At 47.5% G+C, this 26,562-nt stretch overlaps 1 protein-coding gene across 10 annotated transcripts in view; it reads right to left on the minus strand.

The window, feature by feature from the left end:
• Nucleotides 1-26,562, minus strand: part of PTK2B (protein tyrosine kinase 2 beta) — a 138,062-nt gene that overhangs the window by 81,516 nt on the left and 29,984 nt on the right. For 2 of the 10 annotated variants that reach the window (XM_027964307.3, XM_042243109.2), the window contains exon 1: nucleotides 17,346-17,511. The exons of 7 other annotated variants lie outside the window; for them this stretch is intronic. The gene's annotated coding sequence lies outside the window, so the exon portion shown is untranslated. Of the gene's footprint in view, nucleotides 1-17,345; nucleotides 17,512-18,978; nucleotides 19,088-26,562 lie in introns of those variants that run through there. One more of the 10 variants, XM_042243112.1, reaches the window with a different exon arrangement.

The following is a 26,562-nucleotide window of genomic DNA, read 5'->3' on the forward strand; positions in this document are numbered from 1 at the left end:
GCGGTAAAGAATGTCCCTGCAATGCAGGAGATGCAGGAGACATGGGTTTGATTCCTGGCTTGGGAAGATCTCCCGGAGAAGGAAATGGCAACCCATTCCAGTTTTCTTGGGGAGAATTCCATGGACAGAGGAGCCTGGTGAGTTACGGTCCATGGGGTCACAAAGAACTGGACATGACTGAGTGACTAACACTTTCAACACTCCCCCCTCACACAGGTAGTCGAAAGTAACAGTCCACAGAGAACTTGTCCTTCTCCTTCCTCCTCTCTCTGGAGGTGGTACTGATCCCTTTACAGAGGAAAAGACACTGGCTTAGAAAAGTTAAGGTCCATGGCTCAGCTGGAAACAGAACTGAAGCCTCCCAATCAACAGCCAAAGGAGGTCTTCCAGGAGAACAAAGTTCATATCATGCTGGAAGGAGCACATGTTTGGAGCTCTGTCCTGGTTCAGGCCACTCATCTGGGACAAATTCTGTTACCTTTCTGCATCTCGGTGTGCTCACTCACAAAATTTAGGTATGTTAATACTATCTTCCCTAGAACTGCTGTGAAGAGGAATAAAAAAAAAAAACTGTATATAAAAGCATTTCATAGGGGCTTCTCTGGCAGTCCAGTGGTTAAGAGTCTATCTTGGAATGCATAGATTCGATCCCTGATCTGGGAAGATCCCTCATGACACAGAACAAATAAGCCCGTGTACCACAACGACAGAAATTCAGACGCTCTGGAGCCTGTGCTCCACAACAAGAGAAGCCACTGCGATGAGAAACCTGTGCACAGCAACTAGAGTAGTCCTGCTGTCTGCAACTAGAGAGAGCCTGTGGGTAGCAACAAAGAGCAGCGCAGCCAAAAATAAATATATAAATAAAATGAGTGAAGGACAGGGAAGCTGGAGTGCTATAGTCCATGGGGTTGCAAAGAGTCAGACATGACTTAGCAACTGAACATTACAACAATATTGAAAAAGAAAAAGCATTGGGGAAACACTAAATCCTTGAGTTTTGGTCATAATCATACCTAATCCGCAATCCCTGGGTTCCTTGAAGCATCTGCACAAACATTTCTGTGACAAGGACTCATTCCTGTCAAAGAAACTCATTTGTCTTGTGTTGGGGCCAATTTCAGTACTAGAGAGGTTTTTCCTGTGATGTGTTAAAGGCACTTTTCTGTATCAGTAAGTGCTGGACCTGCCTCGGAAGCTGCTAATCATGAGCTCTGCCCCTTCACCTATCCTTGGCACAGCCAGTCCTGGTTCCAAACACAAGGCTGCAAGGAAATAGGGGGGTTTGCAGGACTCTTCAATCATTCCACACCAGAACCACCTGCTGCACATACACATCTTAATGCCAAGAAACTCATAGAAATCAAATGGATGAGCTATGCCAGCACCAGTGTGGTGGTAACTGGACACCTCCAGAGACCACTCAGCCTGCAGACTTGCCTGACCTGAGCCTGCCCCAGGTCCCAGGTCTCTGGATCTAGACTTAGGTTCTTACGATTTTAGAGCTGCATATGTGTTGGCTTAGATGGAAAAGAATCTCTGTACAAAGAAGGAGACCTGGGTTCGATCCCTGGGTCAGGAAGATCCCCTGGAGAAGGAAATTGCAACCCATTCCAATTTTCTTGCCTGGAGAATTCCATGGACAGAGAAGCTAGGTGGGCTACAGTCGACGGGGATGCAAAGACTCAGACGTGACTGAGCGACTAACTCTTCACTTCATGGGTTTTGAGGGGCTTCCCTGGTGACTCAGCAGTAAAGAATCTGCCTGCCAATGCAGGAGACATGGGTTTGATCCCTGGGTCGGGAAAATCCCCTGGAGGAGAGAATGGCAGCCCACTCCAGTATTCTACCCTGGAAAATTCCATGGACAGAGGAGACTGGGGGGCTACAGTCCATGGGGTCACAAACAGTGGAACATGACTGGACGACTAAACAACAATCTAAACAATCCAGACTTTGAAGACTAGATCTTCCCCATGGCCTTGTAGTCACCAATGTGGCTCCTGGGGACATTCAGTCCACTCTGAGCACTGGTCCCTGCTCATCCTCGAGCTGGGGTGGCAACCATACCTGCCCCCTTTAGTCCCCATAGCACCCATTGAGCAGACTCACCTCCCACTATTCTCAGCTGTCAACATTGCCATCACGACTGCCATAGTTTGCCAAGTGTCTAATTGTACATGGCCATGTGCCAGGTGAGGGGAATAAAGAACCCCGAGCAGGGGCTGCAAGCCCACAGTCCTTCTGAGGGCGAACGGCTGGTATGGGCAGAACGCTGAGCCTGATGTGGATGGACACAGTGCACTTGTTGTATACACTGGGCTCAGTGGGGAGCAGGGCTAAGTGCATAATGGGGGGTGGGATTCGGGTTGGGGGAGGCCCACTGTAGGAGAGACATGTGGGCCAGAGCAGAAACGCAGCCTCAGGAGACAGGGCTATGGGCTTCCTGTGCTGAAGCCCTCCCCACAGGTCCTCAGATGTGACTGCATTTGGAGATTTGACCTTTAAAGAAGTAATTAGGGAAAAGTGAAGTCAATAGTGGCTCAGTGATAAAGAATCCATCTGCCAGTGCCGGAGACATGGGTTTGATCCCTCGGCCAGGAAGATCCCGTGGAGAAGGAAATGGCAACCCACTCCAGTCTTCTTGCTTGGAGAATTCCACAGACAGAAGAGCCTGGTGGGCTACAGCCCATGCGGTGGCAAAGAGTCAGGCACGACTGAGCTACTAAGAATAGTAGCAGTAGCACAGTAGAACTCAAGGTCTATCAGGCAGAATGAGTGGGTGGGGCAAAAAAAGAGGAAACTGCATTTTAACAGGGAGGATATCGGGCAGCAGGCTGGGAATGACTGGATCACAGTTGATAAGCCTGATGACAGGGAGGGAAATAAGCTGCCCAAGTGAGACACTTGGAGCAGGGCCAACAAAGCGGAGACCAGTGTGGCACCTCCTCCCCCCAGGCTGAATCTGCTTGCAGACCCTGGTTCCAGGTCTTCCTTTTGCCTTCAGGGCAGAGGAGGGGAAATCAGGAGCTTTGCTGCACTACCAGAAACTGCACTTCTGACCTGCCCTAGGAACCCCAGGGGCTTCCCATGAGGTTCAGTGGTAAAGAATCCACCTGCCAAGGCAGGAGAAGTGGATTTGATCTCTGGGTCGGGAGGATCCCCTGGAGAGGGAAATGACAACCCACTCCAGTATCCTTCCCTGCGAAATGTTATGGACAGAAGAGCCTGGTCAGCCACAGTTAAGAGGGTTGCAAAGAACTGGACACAACTTGGTGACTAACAACAACAGGAGCCCCAGCCCCTAGGACGTGCTGGCTAGTCCACACCCTCCCATTGTGGACTTTCATGCATGAGGAATCTGTGCCCCCTCCCTCTAGCCCCTTCTAACCACAGAGAGTGGCCAAAGGGGCACTGGGTTCCAGGCCCTTCTCTGAAGTGAACCTGAGACTTTGACTGAGTCTGTTTACCCCTTTGGGTCCAGGGTCCCCTCTTAACAAAGCAAGAGTAAGACTGGACTCTTGGGTTACCTCTGGCTCAGAGATGTTACCTGATTGACAGCACCTCTGGGCTGGAAGGAGACGCAGGCATCACTTGGCCTGGCACTCCCCTCCTGGTACATCTGGAGAAACCCATCTCCCCAGCCCCCAGCATGTGGGCCGAGCCTTGTTAAGCACCATGTTTCCTCGTTTCTGTGTTTGGTGCTCTGACTCCAGGGTCTGCGCTGACTCTGAAGGGACTGCTCCTCCCTCTGCTAGCAAATTCTTGAGAAGGTGCTTTTCATGTAAAAACCTGCCAATCCTGAGTCCCTCAGTTCAGTTCAGTCGCTCAGTCGTGTCCAACTGTTTGTGACCCCATGGACCGCAGCACGCCAGGCTTCTCTGTCCAACACCAACTTCTGGAGTTTATTCAAACTCATGTCCATTGAATCGGTGATGCCACCCAGCCATCTCATCCTCTGTTGTCCCCTTCTCCTCCCACCTTCAATCTTTCCCAGAATCAGGGTCTTTTCAAATGAGTCAGTTCTTCCCATCAGGTGGCCAAAGTATTGGAGTTTCAGCTTCAGCATCAGTCCTTCCAATGAATATTCAGGGTTGCTTTCCTTTAGGATGGACTGGTTGGATCTCCTTGCAGTCCAAGGGACTCTCAAGAGTCTTCTCCAACATCACAGTTCAAAAGCACCAATTCTTCAGTTCTCAGCTTTCTTTATAGTCCAACTCTCACATCCATACAAGACTACTGGAAAAACCATAGCTTTGACTAAACGGACATTTGTTGGCAAAGTAATGTCTCTGCTTTTTAATGCGCTGTCTAGCTTGGTCATAACTTTTCTTCCAAGGAGTAAGCGTCTTTTAATTTCATGGCTGCAGTCACCACCTGCAGTGATTTTGTAGTCCAAGAAAACAAAGTCTGTCACTGTTTCCATTGTTTCCCCATCTATTTGCCATGAAGTGATGGGACCGGATGTCATGATCTTCATTTTTTGAATATTCAGTTTTAAGCCAACTCTTTCACTCTTCTCTTTCACTTTCATCAAAAGGTTCTTTAGTTCCTCTTTGTTTTCTGCAATAAGGGTAATGTCATCTGCATATCTGTGGTTATTGATATTCCTCTCTGCAATCTTGATCCGAGCTTGTGCTTCATCCAGCCTGGCATTTTGCATAATGTACTCTGTATATAATTTAAATAAGCAGGTGAAAATATACAGCCTTGACGTACTCCTTTCCCAATTTGGAACCAGTCCGTTGTTCCATATTGGAACATGGAACTGTTCTGTTGTCCAGTTCTAACTATTGCTTCTTGACCTGTATACAGATTTCTCAAAAGGCAGGTCAGGTGGCCTGGTATTCCCATCTCTTGAAGAATTTTCCATAGTTTGTTGTGATCCACACAGTCAAAGGCTTTGGCATAGTCAATAAAGCAGAAGTAGATGTTTTCCTAGAATCCTCTCGCTTTTTCGATGATCCAGCGGATGTTGGCAATTTGATCTCTGGTTCCTCTGAATTTTCTAAATCCAGCTGAGTCCCTAATCACTCCTAATCACCTTAATTACTGGGTTCTCATACTCTGGTCACTACCCCCTTCTCCTCATCAACCCAGGGCCAGGTATCAGACAACCAGAGACAGTCCCCATGCCCCAGAGTCCTCTGATGTTATCCAGAAAAAAAATCACATGGATGGCTCTTCCCCATATTTCCCCCCTCATTCCTCTGTCTCCTGACACAGCTTGGTGCTTCCCTATGTGGCCCCCTGTGTGGCATGTTCTGCCTCTTATTCTAGAAACCCATGTGTGTAAACTTCTTCCTGCATGATATGCATGCTAAGTCACTTCAGCTGTGTCCAGCTCTTTGCGATCCTGTAGACTGTAGCCCGCCAGGCTCTTCTGTCCCAGGATTATTCCTGCATGCCTGTCATCTCCATGTCTGCACATCTTTCCAGACCTGCTTAAAAATAATCCCTGGTTGGGCTTCCCTGATGGCTCAGTAGTAAAGAATCTGCCTGCCAGTGCAGGAGTCATGGATTCGAGCGTGGATCCGGAAAGATCCCACATGCCGAGGAGCAACAGAGCCCACATGCCACAACTATTGAGCCTGTGCTCTAGCGCCTGGGAGCTATGACTACTGAAGCCCGTGTACCTAACGTTCATGCTCGGCGGCAAGAGAAACCATTGCAATCAGAAGACCACGAACCACAACCAGAGACCAGCCACCGCTCTTTACAATGAGAGAAAGCACACGCAACAGTGAAGACCCAGCACAGCCACAAATAAACAACTGAAATTATTAAACAATAATAATAAGCCCTGATCTCCTCAAAACTGCCATGGCCTAGAACCCTGGGCCGGTATGCAACCCCTTTAGGGTTAAAATTCCCACTAGTCAACCTCCTACTGTCGTAAGAATATTTTCATTGCCTATGTGTACCACCCATGAAGGAGGTTTGGGACTCTTGATACAGTCATCCTCCAGCCTACCCATCAAATCCCCTCTGTAGTCCCCAGGGCCATGGGGCTTTACTGTATTATGCACTATGCCTTTCTACTTCCAAGGAGCCTTCTCTGCTAGAAAAGTCTGCATTATGCTCACCACAAACCTGCCTTCTCATGACTGTTGGTCCCCGGTTTGATGCCTGCCCTCTGGGGATGTACCAAGTCGGTGCAATCCCAAACTTCCATATGACATCCCTTCAGCTTTTTAAAAGCAGCTCTTGGTTCCCCTAGAGGCACTTCTTCTCCCATCTCAACACCCCCGGTTCCTTCACTGTGCCTCATTAGTGGAAAGTCATGTTTTTCATGATTCTGTGACTCTAGAAGTTTCCATCCCAAGGCCCATCTCTGAGCATTGGGCTTGAAGAAGAAGAAGAAACTACACCCTGATCTTAAAGATGCCTGACTTACATGTAACCACTTCTCCTAGGTTTTCATGAGATTTTGAATCTGAAATCGAAATTTAAAATGTTGCTATGAACTCATAAAACATGGTAGCAGCATGGGGCTGCTGGTCCTCTCCCAGCCAGTCACTCAAGGCCAATTCCCTCCAGATGGCTTGGCTGTTCCCTGGTTGGAGGGCATCTTGAGCTTTCCCACCACCATCCAAGATCTTTCCCAGTCATAGAACTCTGGAGGGCCTGTGGCCATGGGGCTACTTTGGATAGAAGCTTGTTAGAGAAGCTTGTGAGGAGACCTGGGCAAGATCCTGGTGAGTGCTTTGAACAGTCTCATCCTTGCTTCTCCCTCTGCTCTCACAAGGAGAGGACACAGCCTGCTGTTGGCATAGGCTCTCTGCTAGGGGCAGCTGGGTGGGGGGGGGTGCTGATGTTCAGGTCAGGTGTCTCTGTTCCTATAGCAGTGAATAAGTGAAAGTGTTAGTCACTCAGTCATGTCCAACTCTTTGTGACCCCATGGACTGCAGCTCACCAGGCTACTTACTCTGTCCATGGAATTCTCCAGGCAAGAATACTGGAGTAGATAGCCATTCCCTTCTCCAGAGGATCTTCCTTACCCAGGAATTGGACCCAGGTCTCCCACACTGCAGAGTGATAGTAATAGACATGAGTGCAGCAGGTCAGGAGTAGGTGATGGAGGCTAAGCCAACAGGTTGGGGGTACCTCATGGTGGGGGGCAGCCCCAGCTCAGATGTCTAACCTCTACACAATTTCTGTTTTTTCATGTGCTCAGTCATGTCTGACTCTTTGTGACCTCATGGACTATAGCCTGCCAGGCTCCTTTGTCCATGGCAATTTCTAGGCAAGAATACGGGGGCGGGGGTGTGTGGCCATTTACTTTTTCAGGGCATCTTCCCCTGGCCCAGGGATCGAACCCACATCTCCTGTGTCTCCGCATCTCCTGTGTATTGCAGGTGGATTCTTCACCCACTGAGCCATTGAGGAAGCCTTCTTTTTTTTTTTTTTTATGAGAAGCTAGAAACTCAGACTTTTAATGGGAACTCTTCAAGATGTTGGCACAAACTTATTAAGTACAGCATAAACCAGCAACAATACATCTTTGGATTGGACAGAGCCCCAGGACAACTAGTTTGCATCCTGTCCTGACCTCAGCCAGGGTTACCCTCCCCTTCAGGATAGGTGGTCACTCAGTGATTCCTCAAGGACTTGCTCAGCTAAAACATCCTCCAGCCATAGGTACCAGGGCTGGTTGATTGTGATGTATCAATTTGACTGGGGTGCCCAGATATTTCATCAAAGATTATTCTGCATATTTCTGTAGGAGTATTTTGGATTAAGGTTAACATTTGAGTTCCCTGGAGAAGGAAATGGAAACCCACTCCAGTATTCTTGCCTGGAAAATTCCAAGGACAGAGGAACATGGTGGGCTACAGGCCATGTGTTTGCAGAGTCAGCCATGACTGAGCACATCAGCACGTAACATTTGAATTGGTAAACCAAATAAAGCAGATTTCCCTCCATAACCTCAGATATGCAGATGACACCACCCTTATGACAGAAAGTGAAGAGGAACTAAAAAGCCTCTTGATGAAAGTGAAAGAGGAGAGTGAAAAAGTTGGCTTAAAGCTCAACATTCAGAAAACTAGGATCATGGCATCTGGTCCCATCACTTCATGGGAAATAGATGGGGAAACAGTGGAAACAGTGTCAGACTTTATTTTTGGGGGGCTCCAAAATCACTGCAGATGGTGACTGCAGCCATGAAATTAAAAGATGCTTACTCCTTGGAAGGAAAGTTATGACCAACCTAGATAGCATATTCAAAATCAGAGACATTACTTTGCCAACAAAGGTTCATCCAGTCAAGGCAATGGTTTTTCTAGTGGTCATGTATGGATGTGAGAGTTGGATTGTGAAGAAAGCTGAGCACCGAAGAATTTTTGCTTTTGAACTGTGGTGTTGGAGAAGACTCTTGAGAGTCCCTTGGACTACAAGGAGATCCAACCAGTCCATTCTGAAGGAGATCAGCCCCGGGATTTCTTTGGAGGGAATGATGCTAAAGCTGAAATTCCAGTACTTTGGCCACCTCATGTGAAGAGTTGACTCATTGGAAAAGACTCTGATGCTGGGAGGGATTGGGGGCAGGAGGAGAAGGGGACGACCGAGGATGAGATGGCTGGATGGCATCACTGACTCGATGGACATGAGTCTGAGTGAACTCCGGGAGTTGGTGATGGACAGGGAGGCATGGCGTGCTGTGAGTCTTGGGGTCACAAAGAGTCAGATATGACTGAGTGACTGAACTGAACTGAACTGAACTGAACTGAACTGAATGTAGGTGGGCCTCATCCAATCAGATGAAGGCCTAATAGGGAAAAAAAAAAAGGCTGAACTTCCCCCAGATAAGAGAGAATTCTTCCTGTCTTATGGCTTTTGAAGTAGGACATTGGATTTTTCCTGTCTTTTGATCTTGAGCTAAAATACTGGCTCCTCCTGGGTATTGAGGCTGCTGGCTCCAACTATACCACTGTCTCTCCTGGGTTTCCAGATTGGGACTTCAGATCTTGGGATTTGTCAACCTCCACAATCACATAAACCAATGTCTTATAATAAATCTCTTTATACATTCACATATACATGCAAACCACTCCAGTATTATTGCCTGGAAAATTCCATGGATAGAAGAGCCTGGCAGACTATAGTCCAGGGGTTTGCAGAATTGGACATGACTCAGCGCATAGCACGTACACACACACACACACACACATATGCATCATATATATGAGATACATACATATTACTATATATATATATATATATATATATATATATGCCCATCTCCTACCATTCCTGTTTCTCTGGGAGACCCTGCCTAATACAGTCTTTCCTTAACCCAAAGAGAACTATATGTCTGAAGAAGCTATATATTTTACTGAATGAAACCATCATTTCTGATTCTCTGCCTGGTCATTTACACCATATTTTAGTGTTAGATGTAAGAAATATAATAACAGCAACAACTACCATTTATCAAGCACGTATGATGATAGGTAACATGCACATACACATCTATACACACAAATACATACACATGTACTTTCTTAATCTGAACATCACCTAGTCCTTTAGTGGAATACCTGAGTATCAAGAGGACAAGAGCCATATCAGTCCTTCCCACCAATGATGCTCGTGCCTGGCAAGTACTTACCAAGAAGGGGGTGGTCAATAAATTATGCATTGAATTAAATGTTCTTAAAAAGAGATACAGTTAATATCCTCATGTTACAAGTGGGGAAATGGAATCTCAGAGACGCTAATACCCAGGGTCACAAGACTAAGGAATGGTGGAGCTGAGACAACCCCAAGATCACTTGAGTGAGCATCCCACATTCCTGACCCTCTGCCCTCTTCCCAGTGAACATGGAAGAGCCTGGAGTCAGGGTGGTGGTCTCCAGTGCCTGACCTTGACATTCATGCCTACCACTCTCTTAGCCAATGTGGATGCCTGGCGTGAGAGCCTTCACAGCTCAGCACCCCTCACCCGCCTGCACACTGATAGCCCTGCTACCAAGCTGTCCACTGAGGTTTCGAAAGACTAATTTGAGCATCTAACCACAGTTTCATTTTTAAAAATAAGACAAAAGCAAGACGGGAAACTGGCTGCAGAGGTCTTTGTTCACCTCCTTGTTTCAGAACTGCCTCAGGGAACAGAGGAGACTGAGCAGGCAGATGCCCAGGCTGAGAGGCCAGATCATAGAGCGACTGAGGGGAGCTGACCACTCTTGGCCCTGGCAAGGAAGAAGGCTTTGAGGAAATGTGCACAATTTCTAGAAACTACCACCTCCTTACATTTGGCCTCTGTAACCCAACGTGGGTCAAGCTGCACAGCAAGCTGGCAGATAAACAGTGGGTGGTGAGTGGAGTTAGGTAAAGCTCGTGAATGGCAAAACACAGCCAGCACAGGAAAGAGGCAGGAGGGGGAGGTGAAGGAGGAGCTCCAGATGGACCACAAAGAGATGGGAGGTTTACCAAATCATGGATGCCAGTGGGACCCATCTGGAGTAGAAGGCACAGCAAAGGATGACTAAGAACTTGGTCTGGAATGTGGCCACATACACAAGTCTCTTCATTTGCTTCTTAATGACCAACCCCTCCCACCAGCATGTATCTGGAAAGCATCATTGTCTGGATCCCTCCAGGGGGCCATTTCAGTCCATAAGTACTCTGGATACGCCACATTTGCTTTATCTAGAACAAACAACAGTCTGGTTTCTCTTTCTGTCCCAGAAGCAACAAGCTCTCATTTCAATGATTGCAATACAACACAGCCAGGACTTCCTGGGTGGTCCAGTGGTTAAGACTTTGCCTTCCAGTGCAGGGAGTACAGGGGGCTTCCCAGGTGGTACTAGTGGTAAAGAAGCTGCCTGCCAATGCAGGAGACATAACAGACCCGGCTTCGATCCATGAGTCAGGAAGATCCCTGGGAGGTGGGCATAGCAACCCACATCAATATTCTTGCCTGGAGAATCCCCATGGACAGAGGAGCCTGGCTAACTGCAGTCCATATGGTTGCACGGAATCTGACATGACTAAAGCGACTTAGCACCCATGCATACAAGGAGTACAGGTTTGATCTCTGATTGAGGAGCTAAGATCCCATATGCCTCACAGCCAAAAAAACCAAAACATAAACCAAAGCAATATTGTAACAAATTCAATAAAAGACAAGCAAAACAAAACAAAAACCCACATCCATTCTGAAAACAAAATAGGAGGGTCTGAGGACAACTGCAAGTCAGGGTGTTACAGTTCCTACCTTAATCCTTGGCACAGGACATCCCCAGCAAGACATTAGTTGCTTATCTAAGCAGGAGGGACTGAGCCAGTTCTTAACAGTCTATGACTCAAGTCCTTAGTATATGAACCCTTGTATCACTTGACATTGGGTTCTCTGTAGGCCCAGGATCCCCCAAACCTGGCACAGGCTGGCTACAGCAGGGACCCATCCATGCCTGGGAGGGGATTCTGTGATTATCAGATGGTTGAACGAGGGCTACAGGCCAGGGAGGGAAGTGGAAGGATTTTAGGGGAAGACCTGTAAAAAGAGGAAAGTGGAGACTAGAAAACATTGGGAGAAGTGAGGGCATAAAGAGGAGATGATATTCCTTTCTTCTTTTATCTCAATATCACAGCTCTGTTTATTCTGAGAAGCAACCAGCTGCAGCTCCAAAATAGATATGCCAAGAAACGCCTCTAATGACAGAATGTTTCTGCGGGAACCAAGGTTAGAACAGCTCTTTTCAAGCAATGGGAGCAGGAAGAGCCTAGAAGGGGACACTGATGGCTTCCCTCTTGTCCCCTCCAGTTCAGGGCAGTCATGGTTCTTCCCAGAGTCCCCAGGGCTTGGAGCTGAACATGGCTCTATCATCACTTGCAGGCCTGGGTAATATCAACCCTTCCCCATGATGGTTCCTTCTGCCTCCCAGTGCCCCCAAGATGGTCCCTCAGGGAGGACTGGGCTGCCCCAAAGCCAAGAGGGCTACTGGTTCAGGCTTCACAGGACAAAGGGCCTCTGTCATTATTTCTAAGTGAGTCTATTCACAAAGTCACCATATCTCTGTGTGTGTGTGTCTTGTATGTAAAACTATTAGTTGATGAAAGTAAACATTTAAACTGCATCATGATGTCTGTTGCCCTCCTTTGATAGTTCTGCTTTTTTAATGCAGAGAGCCTCCAAAAATGGAAGTAGTCCAGACTTCTCTAGAACCTGAGCAGCCCCATCATCAGGGAACTTTTACTTTTTAAAACTGAAGATTCAAATGCCAGGTAAGCCAGAGAATAGTCTCTCACTCTCTCCCTTCCCATCTTCTCTCCTCCACTTCCCTTGCTGCTTGTCACTCCCCTCTGCCCAGCACCCACCCCTCTCCCACCCTACAACCCCCACACACTGGCCCATAAGCACAAACAGCCCAGACAAACATGAGCTAGAGCCCTGAGCTGTTCTCTCTTGGAGTCTGTTCCACTGCCTCCCTGGGGGATACAGGCTCTGTCGTGAGCAATTTGCATACTGTGCAGTCTGACCAGACCAGCACAGGAGCTATGCTCGGGCGGTACCTCCCTGGCGGTGAGGGGGGGTGGGGAGGGGAAGGTTAGGTAGCAAGGGGGACAAGGAAGAGGCTGAAGGTCTCTGCCCTCCCCTGATGCCACTCTGATCTTGGCCTGGGACAGACTCTGCACCATTCAAGGCAGATGCTGATTGGGCAGCTGAAAGACCTCCTGCACTGAATGAGGCATCCACATCTTTAGAAGCTGGTTTTGCCTGGACAGACTGTGCAGTTTACATGGGAAACAAACTGGGTTATTGGAAAACCTATCACACCACAAGAGGGAGGGGTGGGAATTAGTCCAAAGTCTGAAATAAGTCTGAAGCCTACAGGGGCAGGGTGGGGTGGCTGAGCAGCCAGGAGGAGGCTGGCAAGTCTGAGATCAGGGTGACAGTGTCCTCTTCTGGGTCGGCTGACAGGTTTCTCACTCTGTCCTCACATGGGAAAAGAGGCTAAGGAAACTAGGAGGAGGTCTCATTTAAAAGGGCACTAATCCCACTCATGAGGGCTCCACCCTCATGACCTCATCACCTCCCAAAGGACCCACCTCCTAAGACCCTCACCTGAGGGGGTTACAGACTTGAACACATGGATTTGTGTGTGGTGACAGGGTGGGGTGGGGTCACATATTCAGATCACACCAGATGGAGGGATTGAGGAGATGGGAGTGCCCAGGGGGCACCTGTCCTTAGGGAGGTTGAATTAATTCTGGAGTCCCCTAAGATTTTCTAGAATGTGCTTGCTTTCCCTGAGACTCAAGTCCCTAGTCTGATTTGCCTGTTGGGTTTCAGATTTCCTGTTGAGCACAGGAAGTGGAATGTCAGGTGGGTTACTGTCCTATCTGAGAAAGAGGCTGAGCGAAGGAGAGGGTGCTGGTAGGACTGCTGGCTGGAGGTCTTGTATTTCTGGGGTAACGCCAATGGGAAACATTATAACATGAGATCTGATGAGTGTTGTGAGTCCTTTTCTCAGGACTGCTCAGTCAGCCCCTCAGACCTTAGCTCACATCTGAACCCTCCCAGGGTCTGTTTTGTGGTCAGGAAGGTACATTTCCAACAACTATCCCCAACAGTACCCATCACTTGGGCCCCCTTCAGGATCTCTGGTTCTCAGATATGCGCCTCTTGCCTGCTAGGAGGAGGCCAGGTTATTAGTAATATATTATTATTACATTATTTAGGTTATAGTATTCCCAGGTGGTGCTAGTGGTAAGAACCCGCCTGCCAATGCAGGAGACATAGAGATACAGGTTTGATCTCTGGGTCAGGAAGATGCCCTGGAGGAGGGCATGGCAACCCACTCCAGTATTCTTGCCTGGAGAATCCCATGGACAGAGGAGCCTGGTGGGCTATGGTCCATAGGATCACACACAGTCAGACACCACTGAAGCGACTTAGCACACACATGCACAAACACAACTATACTTATAAGGCTAATATAATAACCTTAAAATAATAACATATATTGGGTATTTTTAATACACCAGTGACATAAATATTAACTTAATTCTCAAAATGAAGCAAAGAGGTCAACACTATTATTCTCCTGCCATGTTACTTGTGGGGAACAGAGAGGTTAAAAGATTTTTCCAGGGTCATGGAGCTTGGAAGCTGCAGATCTGGCTCCCACTTCCTTCACAGTATATCACACATCTCTCAAGGAAACATACAGGACTTTGTCACAAAGTGGAGGAGAACAGCCATGGCAATGGCAGGTCCCTGTTCTTGCTAACTTGTTTCTTTTCCCATAGAAAGCGTGTATGGCGCTCTGCCAAGGTCAAGCCCTGTGTGCAGCTGCTTTCCCAGGGTCTCCATCTGCATCCCTTCAGTCTGGGGCTGGACCTCAGGCCCTGTGATTACAATCAAATCCATGAGCCGGCTGACAGAAGAGGGATGACAAAGGCAAGTGACTCGCCATGTGGGAACTTAGAGCCAAGCTAGGCAGATAGGCAGGCGTGTCCACAGATTAACTCCACGTGGCAAAGTGTCCTATGTGCTAGCAGAGGAGCATAGATCCAATTATACCCCCGAGCAAGGAAACAGAAGGAGTTAACTTCACTTGAGGAGGCACGGCATTGGGAGGCAGGAGTGGTGAGGTTTGTAAACAGTTGTAAAACAAAGGAGATGGGCAGGGAAGGTTGTCAGCAAAGCCTAGAATAAATGTGGGCCAAACCACAGCAAAGGGAAGTCTTGCTGTGGATTCAGTCCAAGTGCCAAGGTTTATAAAGGTGACTCTACGTACAACTATGCATAAGGTGGATTTGCAGGGAGAGACCCTGGAGCCTGATAGGTTGATTTAAGCAAGAAGCACGGGAGTCTCGGCTAGGATAGGAGGTAGCAGTAAAGGATGGATAAAGGGAGGTGTCCACAGAGAAGCTGCAGGCACCACTAGTGGTTTGGAAGAGGCCCTGATGTCGCCTACTACAACCTGCAGTTGCTGGCAGCCTGGTAAGGCTCTTTGTTAAGTCAGAGGAGGAGAAACTTGGGTTGAACAGTTCTGTTGGGGGCTGGGGCCACCTAAGGGTAGATAGAGAAAATATGAGGGTCAGGCATGCTTGCTTAAACAACAGCTCGACTTCACAGGTCCAATTCTGTTACCCAAGGCTCCTGTTGGTAAAGTCCATTTCAAGTTCCATCTCTGTTATGAAGCTTTTCCTCCTGTCCTTCAATACGCTGATCTCTTAGGCCCAGTGAGGTGCACCTGGCTTATTGTGAACACGCAATGTTCACTTTTTGGAACCACAGCTTTCTCATAAGCTGGAAATAGTACCTCGTACGCTTCCTCCCCCCACCCCTCTTGTATTTAGCACAGGGCCTGGAATCTATGGAGAAGGTCACACCTCCAGGAGTATGGAATTGAACTGCTCGGTCCTGAACCCTAGAGTACATGCAGGTAGCTGCCTGGGGCTCCCTCCGGCAAGTCCACCGGATGTCCCTACAGCTCATGGTGGAGATGCCAGCAGCACAGCTCTGTCCCTTACTAGCTGTGTCCCATGCACAGTTCCAACTATTCTGAGCCTCGGTTTCCTCCTCTGTGCAATGAAATGATAACACAGCTGTTTCGGACTGGCCTTAAGGATTAGACTTGAGGGTGTAGGATGTACAGCATGCAGGCACCCCATGAACAGCGCCAGAAAGAGCAGGCCAGGCTCCAGGCCTAATCTTAGCCCTGCAGTGGCCTGGATATTTCCTTACTTCCTCATCTGCAGCCTGAGGGAGAGTAATCTTGACCCACAGGACTGGTGGGTGGATGAGATGACCAGTAAGAATTCACAGACATGTGTCACAGAAACGCTTGGTGACTGGACTGGCTCAACACATGGCAGACTTCTCTGGGGCCTCTGCCAAGAGCGGTCACCCAGCCCACCCCAGGCTGGGGTGTGTGTTGAGTCGCTTTAGTCGTGTCCGACTCTTGGTGACCCTATGGACTGTAGCCTGCCAGGCTCCTCTGTCCATGGGATTCTCCAGGTAAGAATACTGGAGTGGGTTGCCATGCTCTCCTTCTGGGGATCTTCCCAACTCAGGAATCAAACCTATGTTTCTGTGTCTTCTGCATTGGCAGGCAGTTCTTTACCACTAGCGCCACCCCAGGCCGGAGCACAGGCCAGACTGTGGGCTTCTGTCTCGCTCAGGGGAGGAGTCCCACGATGACAAAGATGGAGATTTGTGGCAAGAGTGTTGTGGGTTTGGAAGACAGGCAGAGCTAGACCCGATCAGAGACTCTTAGAGGTGAGAGTGGAACAACCCTGCAGCCTGAGCTTTAGCCCAGGTGCAAAAGCTCCGTTTTGGCCAACGTCTGCTTGAATTCCTCTAGCAATAAGAAGCTCACTATCTCAAAATGTGAGCAGTCTGTTCACACTATTCAAAGCTCTCATTACAGGCAGGCGTTTGTTTCCAGACAGCCCAGATACACTGTTCTGTAACTTTCTGAGTCTGTCTCCTGGACCTCCACTTGACAAAGCACATCTCACTTTCACAGAACAGCCTTTTGGTAGCAGAGAGCAGCTCACCTGCTCCTCCAGGGGTTCTCCAGCCCTTCAGACAGTTCTCGCGAGACGCGACCTTCAGCTCCTTCATCTACCTAGATCCTTCCAGCACGCTTTGTACCATTATAATGAGATGGGGCCCTCAAGAACTGGGTCTGAGACCACAGAAGTACCACGGCCTCCTAGACTGTGCTGGCCCAATCCTGGTCCCTCTGCCAACAGGGAGACTTCCCTGAGGTCAATGGGACCCTGCTCTTTTCCCCACTTCCCACTGTGAGCAGCAGGATGGCTGCTGTCCTCAGAAGACCTGCCCCTGGAGCCCACATCACAAGGATTCCTGGCTGATCTCTGGCTGTGTGGCCATCACAGGCACCACAGGTCACAGAGAGGTGGGACAGTGCCTGCAGAGTGGTGCCATGCCCGCATGATGGAACCTCATTTCCACCTAGCAGTTCCAGTCTTCATACGGGAACGGCTCTTTGCCTGCTTGCTGGTCTCTCCCATCCTGCTCTAACCAGGAAGGCCAGGGATGGATTTGTGAGGCTGGATCCTTCCAGCTCAGTCACAGCGCCTAGCATCACCCCGCTGGCCTTCCCAGGGAGCAGCAGGCTGCCACATCAGGGTTGCCCATAAGGCCAAAGAATGCATCACTGGTGGGAAGGTGAAGAGAAAGTGGAACAGTTCTGGGAACTAGTGGGGAGGGTGTGGGGATGGAGGTGGGGGTGGAGGTGGCAGAGAAAAAGCCACCCACTGTCCCAGGCCCCTGCTTTTCCCAAACACCTCCCGGTGGAAAACACAGACAGCCTTTCCCGCAGGTGATAGATAAATTCACTCCAAAAATAAATCCCTACCAGGATGCTGCAGTGGGCTTGAAGGTCCAACACTTTCGGTCCAGTTCAATCAGATCAGAGGGGTCTCGGAGGTAGCGGGGGGTGGGACACGCTCAAAGCCTGGGTCTCAGAGCAATAAGGAAATGACACACACCTGCCATGCTGAGAGGGAGCCTCCGGGTGAATCACACCCCGGAAGTGGAAAGGGGAGAACTGGTTGGCCCAGAGAAGCTCGGGGTGGGGGAAAGGGGAGGGGAATGAGGCCCTGGGAAGCTGGGGTTCCTGACTGCTGCAGGCTCTGACTTTTCAACTCCATCTGCCCTGCCTGCAGGCTAATAAACTGGGTCAGCAGAACTGGAGGAGGGAGAAGGCTCGGGGCCAGCCCTGGATTAGTACAGGCCTGCAAAAGGTTGGTCAGCAGTCTGTGTCCATAAATGGAAGTTCCAAAGGGAGACCAGGCCCGGGCTCCCCACCACCCGATGTGGGTAGGTTGGTAAACACCGAGAAGGTGCACACTCACACTCATGACGCAGAGACTGTTTTCTTGGCACAAAAGGGCTGAGCTGGCTGCCAAGATGGATTTGAAGACGAGAAGAATTACTAAGGGAGGGTGTTGGATCACGGGGTCACCAGTGACAGGAAGTGGGGGGCAGGGTGTGAAGGTGAGCTGGGAGGCTGCTCCATAGCCCCATGAGTAAGGGTAGTTCACTGGGGACCCTGGGGGAACCAGGTGGCTGGGCCTCCCCAGCACCCCATTTCCCCTGGGAGGCATCTTGAACATCAGAGGTAGAAGGGTCCTTCCAGACCCAGAGCCCTCCTCACCTTACAGAGAAGGGGCCTGGTGCCAGGTGCCCCTGACCGTGGTCCCATCAGGAAGTTGGAGAAAGAGCTGGGCCGTGGTTCTCCCAGGGCTCTTTCCTGTAAAGCATCCTCCCCACCTATCCTTCGGGTTTCCCAGGTGACTGCCAATGCAGGAGACATAAGAGAGGTAGGTTCGATCTCTAGGTCGGGAAGATCCTCTGGAGGAGGGCATGGCAACCCACTCTAGTATTCTTGCCTGAAGAATCTCCTGGACAGAGAAGCCTGGTGGGTTACAGTACATAGGGTCCCAAAGAGTCAGACACGACTGAAGCGACTTAGCACGCATGCCCGCACCCATCCTTCTTCCCCCACCCCACCCCCCCCCCCGGGCTATCTGAATAACCAAAATGTTGTACTTGGAGGATAGTCGAGGACCCTTTCTTCTGGTCATCGTCTGGAAGGAGAAGGACTCCCCAGTGCTAGACCCCGAAGACAAAAGAAACACAGTTCTGCCTTTCCCCCCACCTCCATCCTGCCAGTCAAAATATACCAGGTGCAGTGTTCCACAGACAAGTCTTTCACATCCTTTTTCTTTTTTTGTTCGCGGCATATATGGCATCATATGTGAGGGTATTTTGCAGTATTTTAGGGCATCGTGCCGGGGAAAATCCTGCCCCTGCCACCCATTCCCACACCTGTCAGGTTGGATCACATCGGGTGCCTGGTCCTTCAGCCTTTGTGACATTTGGGCTGCTTCGCTCCTGACTGCTGGCTGAATCAGGCCTCCGTTGGGACACAATAACATGCCTTTTCTTAGCTAAGGTTGCAAATTTACACTTATTCCTCAGGCTACCTGATTCAAGGCTTTCTCCTTCTCTGGGTGTTACCTTCTGGGAGGGCAGGGCAGATCTTCACTCTGCACTGTAGCCCTCTGATCTCATTGGCTCAGTGACGTTTGCTGGCTGAAAAGAATGAAAGTGGGCTTCCGTCAGGGTTAAGAATGTGAGATGTGATCGGCTGACTTACAGTCATAGTGAGACAGACCTAGTATAGATCTGGTCAGCCCTGCTCCAAATATGCAGAAATGCTGGACAGAATACAACAGAAAAATCTTATCACAGCCAGCGTCAAGAGAGGAGATGCTTAGGTATCAGAAACGGAAGGACTCACAGCCAGAGTAGAGGAACACATGCAGAGGGTGACTTCCGGGTCCAGATCCTTTCAAGGCAGCGGTGGAGCACAGAGAATACACAGAGATGGGCCCTGGGAACACCGCTTACCAGCCCAGGGAGGTGAGAAAGCTTGACCTCTGTCTGGGGCCCGATTAAAATAAGAAAGAAAGAAATTTTTCCTAGAAACCAAAGCCTGTACCATTCTAGCAATGTGCACCAGGAATTCTAATCCAAGTAATTAAAACAAACAAATTCAAGGACTTCCCCAGTGGTCCATTGGTTAGGACCCCTCACTTTCACTGCTGGGGCTGCGGGTTTGATCCCTAGTCGAAGAACTAAGATCCTACATGCCATGGTGGCGGCATGACTAAAAATAAATCAATGAAAACAAACACAGAAATAGTGACAAGTGATTCTGGCAGGGGAAAAACAAAACTCTTTGCTGAGGGGGGATAAGTCAATCAGAAATGAAGTGGGAATCCCCACCCTTCACATAAACAAACACACAATTCAAAATTACAAACCATGCAGATTAACAACCCACCTGTGAAGAAGGCTCAGCAGACAAAAGTCTTAGATTTGAAAAGCAAGACCTGGCCAAAGAACTAAACAGACATTTCTCCAAAGAAGACATACAGATGGCTAACAAACACATGAAAAGATGCTCAACATCACTCATTATCAGAGAAATGCAAATCAAAACCACAGTGAGGTACCATTTCACACCAGTCAGAATGGCTGCTATCCAAAAGTCTTCAAGCAATAAATGCTAGAGAGGGTGTGGAGAAAAGGAACCCTCTTACACTGTTGGTGGCAATGCAAACTTGTACAGCCACTATGGAGAACAGTGTGGAGATTCCTTAGAAAACTGGAACTAGAACTGCCATATGACCCAGCAATCCCACTGCTTGGCATACACACCAAGGAAACCAGAACTGAAAGAGACACGTGTACCCCAATGTTCATCGCAGCACTGTTTACAATAGCCAGAAGCAACCTAGATGTCCATCAGCAGACGAATGGATAAGAAAGCTGTGGTACATATACACAACGGAATATTACTCAGCCATTAAAAAGAATACATTTGAATCAGTTCTAATGAGGTGGATGAAACAAGCCTATTATACAGAGTGAAGTAAGCCAGAAAGAAAAACACCAATACAGTATACTAACAGTATACAGTATTCCATATATATGGAATTTAGAAAGATGGTAACAATAACCCTGTATGCTAGACAGCAAAAGAGACACAGATGTATAGAACAGTCTTTTGGACTCTGTGGGAGAGGGCAAGGGTGGGATGATTTGGGAGAATGGCATTGAAACATGTATAATATCATAAGTGAAATGAATCGCCAGTCCAGGTTCGATGCATGATACAGGATGCTCAGGACTGGTGCACTGGGATGACCCAGAGGGATGGTATGGGGAGGGAAGTGGGAGGGGGGTTCAGGATAGGGAACATGTGTACACCCATGGTGGATTCATGTTGACGTATGGTAGAACCAATACAATATTGTAAAGTAATTAGCCTCCAATTAAAATAAATAAATTTATATTTTTTAAAAAAAGAAAAGCAAGACCTGGGGTTAACAGAATAATTCCAGGACCACAAAGAGTCTATTTCAAATATGTAAATGTGAGAGTGGGCAGGGGAAAGCTATGAGAAACGGAAGATGATAATTAGGCTAAATTTGGGAGGGAGAATTTTAAAAACAAGGTGACATTAAAATGCTTGTCTGTAATAGCTTGAAAGATGGATGGTCAAAGATTGGAGCTGAGGTGTCCTATCCTCCACTTTGGGGAGGAGGACAATGATATTGGCTAATGCTAGACTTTCAAATCAGAAAATCCCACGGACGGAGGAGCCTGGTAGGCTGCAGTCCATGGGGTCACTAAGAATCGGACACGACTGAGTGACTGCACTTTCACTTTTTCACTTTCATGCATTGGAGAAGGACATGGCAACCCACTCCAGTGTTCTTGCCTGGAGAATCCCAGGGACGGGGGAGCCTGGTGGGCTGCCATCTATGGGGTTGCACAGGGTCAGACACGACTGAAGTGACTTAGCATGAGGTAAGTCACTAAAATAATAGAACTGTAATGTATAACTTCTAAAGTAGGAGGGTAAAAGAGGAGGAAACTAAAGAAGCACAGTCAATCCAGTGAAAGACAATAAGCCAGGAAAAAGACAAAGGGAAAATGGATTTCCAAATATACAATAATATAGTAGAAACATACTGAATATATTAGAAGTCTTAATAATTTTTTTAAAAAAAGCTTAAATTGCCTGTTAAAAGACAAAAACCTTTGGATTCAATTAAAAAAAAAACAGTTCTATGTATTTTATAAGAAATAAAACTAAAATATTAAAAAAGTTGAAGATAAGGGGAAAACTGTAAATCAGACCATTACTAAATGAAAGATAGTTGATACAAGTATATAAAATAACAAGCTAGCTGGATTTGAAGAAAAAAATAAAAATGTGATTATGAGGAAGAATGATTTTTAAAAGAAAACAATTTACCGAGAAGATACAATAATGAACATATCAAAACACAATGAAATAAAAATATAAAGCAAAAATGAACAGAAATACATAAAGAATTTTCACCTTCATACTTGATGTGGTCTGAGCTCTACAGAACTTTGCAGATGCCCAAAGTGATGGAATTAGAAGCCAAGTCCTCTAGGAGGTGATTAGGTCATGAGGGTAGAGCCCCAATAATGGGTTTAGCACCCTTATAATAGAGATATTAGAGGAATTACTACTCTTCCACCACCATGTGAGGACATCAGGAGAAGACAACTGTGAACAGGAAGCAGGTTCTAACCAGACTGCAGACACCTTGATCTCAGACTTCCCAGCCTCCAGAACTGTGAGAAATAAATGTTCGATGTTTAAGCCACCTAGTCTATGGTTCTTTTGTTACAGCAGCTTGAACAGATAAAGATGCTTGCTGAATCAATGGATGAATTCAGATAATACTCCAATCTGTGCTTTTCCTGTTAAGTTATAGCACCTAATTTACCCATCTTAATCTTAACTATCTGTCTCTTCACTTTCCCCAGATCTCCCCCTACAACAAAGGCTTCTCCTTTCTCCAGTCTGTTTACTGGCCATTTCCCCCCATCATCCAGAGTTGGCAGAGGAAACAGAAGAAAGTCAGGCTCTCATATGTCCAGTGTGTCTCATAAACACAGTCAATCTCCCTATATACCAGGAAATGATGCTCCCGGTGGTTGTTGAGGGAGAAGGCAGGCATGGATTGTTGCACAGCACTAGAGATCTGGGAGGAGGTGAGTTTTCTATTCTCTGCTGCCAATTGCTAGCATCATCTCCCCATCCTGAGCAGATGTCTAAAAGTGATGGGGGAACCATGAAGTGTCCAAACAATAACTGAAATGGACCCAGAACTATTTGAGTGATGAGGAAGTTCTTGGGGACAGAAGAAATATCATCAGACAGATGAATTTTAGTTGGTATCTTTTAAAAAATTTCTTATTTTGAAATAATTGTAGACTCATAGGAAGTTGCAAAAGTAGTACAGAGTCCAAGTACCCTTGATCCATCTTCCTGTGATGCTGAAATATCTAAACCAGGAAACTGACATCGGTTTACTGCCGTGAGCAGACAACAGACCTAATTCAATTTTCACCATGGACAACAGACCTAATTCAATTTTCACCATTTTCCACAAGGATTTGCGTGTGTAGTACTATGCACTCTTATCCTATGTGTATGATTGTGTAACTATCTCCCCAATCAAAATGCAGAACTGTTCCAACACCATGAAAGAACTCACTTGTGTTACCCTTCATTTCTGCAACTACTGCTTTGTTCTCTATCTCTACAGTTTTGTCTTGTAAGAATGTTACATATTGGGATCATACAGGAATCTTTTGGCATTGATTTTTTTTTTCACTATGTATAATGCCCTCAAGATTCATCCAGGTTGTTGTGTTTATCAACAGTCCCTTTCTTTTTACTGAGTAGTTTTGGATTGTGTGGGCCACCCTGGTGGCTCAGGGGTACAGAAGCTGCTTGCCAATGCAGAGATGTGGGTATGATCCCTGGGTCAGGGAGATCCCCTGAAGAAGGAAGAAGGAAATGGCAACCCTCTCCAGTATTCTTGCCTGGAGAATCCCATGACCAGAGGAACCTGGTGGGCTACAGTCCATGGGGTCGCTAAGAATCAGACACAACTTAATGAATGAGCACAGACACAGATACACAGGGCTGCATTCCTTCAGAAAACCTTTCCTTCTCTTTTCTAGCTTCTAGAAACTGTTAGCTTTCTGGTCCCTACCTCCATCTTTAAAGCCAGCAGAATAACATCTTCAACACTCTCCATGTGAGCCATACTTCTGACATCACATCACCTTCTTTGACCCAGACCCTCCTGTCACCCTCTTGTAAGACCCCATGTGATAGGCGACAGGTAACCTAGGATCATTTGCCCATCACAAGGTCCTTAACCTAATCACATCTGCAGAGTCTCCTTTGCCCTGTAAATCAGCACATTCACAGGTTTTCAGATTAGGACCTGGTCATCTTTGAGAGGTTCTGATTATACACCAGATGCACAGTATTAAAGCATTAAGACTCCTTTTGAACAAGAGCAAAGTGTAGTCTAGAGACTGAAGAGGCAGAATTGAAAATAGTCATTTATTCTAAAAACAACTTTCACTCATGACAAAAGGACACTTTGGTTTTAAAATTTCAGACATAGGCAGTACAATAAAAATGTCATTCTTGAAAACCGAGGATGGGACTTCCCTGATAATCCAGTGGTTAAGACTCTGGGCTTTCACTGCAGGGGGCATGGGTTCGATCCCTGGATGGGGAAGTTCCAAGTACTGCATGGTGTGGCCAAATAAATAAATAAATAAATAAGAAAATCAGGGATGATTCTGTGGGGAGATCACCACTATTAGTGACATTGCCTTCAAGTCCAGGAAAAAAAGACCAGTGAGCAGGTGACTTGGTCTGGGAAATTCTACAAGCTTGACTGCATGACCAAGAAGTCAAACTCAGTCATCTCCTCCTTCATATAATAACTCTTGTCAAGCAGTTCAGCAGTATTAAATGATTAATGGACATATAATTTATGACCTTACAATCTGTCCTTTCTGCAAAGCTGTATTTAATCCTTGGCTGTAACATAATTCTACATTGCCAATTCCCAAGCACTTTAGATGTCACCATTTCCCTCCATTCCTCAAGTTGAATTATCTTCCCAACAGACACACACACCTGCCAGCAGATATAACTTTACTGTATGATCAAAGTTGGGAAGACTACTGCAGGGGGAACCTCCATTGTTTTGTCTGCCTTCAAACCTCCTTCCCCTTCTTCAGAATTTCCCTAGTTCTCTTTGTGGGGAGCTAGTCCTCCTTCCATGGCAACCAGCTGGTCCTAGTGGAGGCTGGCCACCATGGGAGACCATCTCCTCCTCCTGTCTGGACCACAGATAGGATGCCTAGGGCAAAATGGCACTCGCCCTGTTGGCCAGGAGGTTCAGTTCAGTTCAGTTCAGTCACTCAGTTGTGTCTGACTCTTTGTGACCCCATGGACTGCAACATGCCTGGCCTCCCTGTCTATCACCAACTCCTGGAGTTTACCCAAACTCATGCCCATTGAGTCAGTAATGCCATCCAACCATTTCATCCTCTGGCATCCCCCTTCTCCTCCTGCCTTCAATCTTTCCCAGCATCAGGGTCTTTTCACATGAGTCAGTGGCCCAGAAAAGGACACATGACCTTAGCCAGACCAATCATAGTTTTCTTTGGCTTTTTTCAAACTTTGGCTTAGGGAGTGAGGATTTCCTTTGTGGGTGAGAAGGTTGTGGATGAAAACTTGACACAATTAGTGGCAATGCTCCTGGCTTTTGGAGAAGTTGTTCTGAAAGAATGAAGCCAACATGCAATGAGAGCCAGAGAGGCAGACGGGCAGAGCCAGGAGTCCCTGGCCGTGTCTAAATGCCTGATTTGAGTTGACCCTGAGTTCAGTTGCTTCCTGAATCTTCCCTTAGTTTGGATATGTGATCCTGCAAATCCTGTCTTTGGACCAGCATCTTTGGGGTTTGTGTCATCTGCATCTACAAGGCTATTGACAGTGGCGATGACAGGTGTGGGATGCCTTCCTTTTCTTGCTCTATCCTCAACAGCAGGTTCTTTTCTGTGGATGCTTTATTGCTCCTGCTTTTGGGAAACTTATTCCAAAGGCACCCTTTGAAGGTCTATGTGACTGATGATGTTTCATGAGTAGGCACTTGCAGGCTAGTCATCCTCAAGCAGATGAATAGTGGGAGATCATACCTTCAAAGCAGCATCACCTTAGAACAATCCTGTGACCAAGGTGCCTCTTTTACTTAAGCTTTGGTCTGGACATAAGCTGCCATTACAGGGTACACATGGAGATTGTGCTGTGGTAACCAAAGCATGAGTGTGTGTGTGTGTATGTGTGTGTGTGTGTGTGTGAGAGAGAGAGAGAGAGAGAGAGAGGTTGTGAATGTGTGAATAAATGCACTAGGGACTTTGCTTATTCACACTCACAGGGCTTCCCAGGTGGCCACAGTGGTAAAGAATCTGCCTGCCAATGTAAGAGATGCAAGAGACACTGGTTTGAGCCCTGGGTCGAGAAGACTCCCTGGAGAAGGAAATGGCAACCCACTCCAGTATTCCTGCATGGAAAATCCCATGAACAGAGGAGCCTGGAAGGCTACAGTCCATGGAGTCTCAAAGAGTCAGACAAGACTGAGCGACTGAACAGCAACAAGAACAATTCATAGGTCAACACGTACAATTAGTCCAAGCTGGGCCCTTCCTTCCTTGGACTTTCCTGGTAGCTCAGATGGTAAAGAGTCTGCCTACAATGCAGGAGACCTGGGTTCAATCCCTGGGTCGGGAAGATCTCCTGGAGAAGGAAATGGCAACCCACTCCAGTATTCTTGCCTGGAAAGTCCCATGGATGGAGGAACCTGGTAGGCTACAGTCCATGGGGTCACAAAGAGTCTGACATGACTGAGCGAATCCCATGAAAAGAAAGGAGGGAGAAAAAACTTGACAATGGGTTAGAAAGCAATGGACACTATCTCTGAATTGTCCTAGTAAACAACAGACTTTTGGGACAGGCAGCCCATCCCCAAATTAAGGGTGACTCACTGGCTTGGCCTGGTAGCTCTTTATCTGCCCCACTGCCTTCATCTTGAACATCTGATAGATCAAACCTCCAACAGGAACAACCCCATCCATGAAGAGCT

Source organism: Ovis aries, chromosome 2, assembly GCF_016772045.2.
Source record: "Ovis aries strain OAR_USU_Benz2616 breed Rambouillet chromosome 2, ARS-UI_Ramb_v3.0, whole genome shotgun sequence".
Taxonomy (NCBI): domain Eukaryota; kingdom Metazoa; phylum Chordata; class Mammalia; order Artiodactyla; family Bovidae; genus Ovis; species Ovis aries.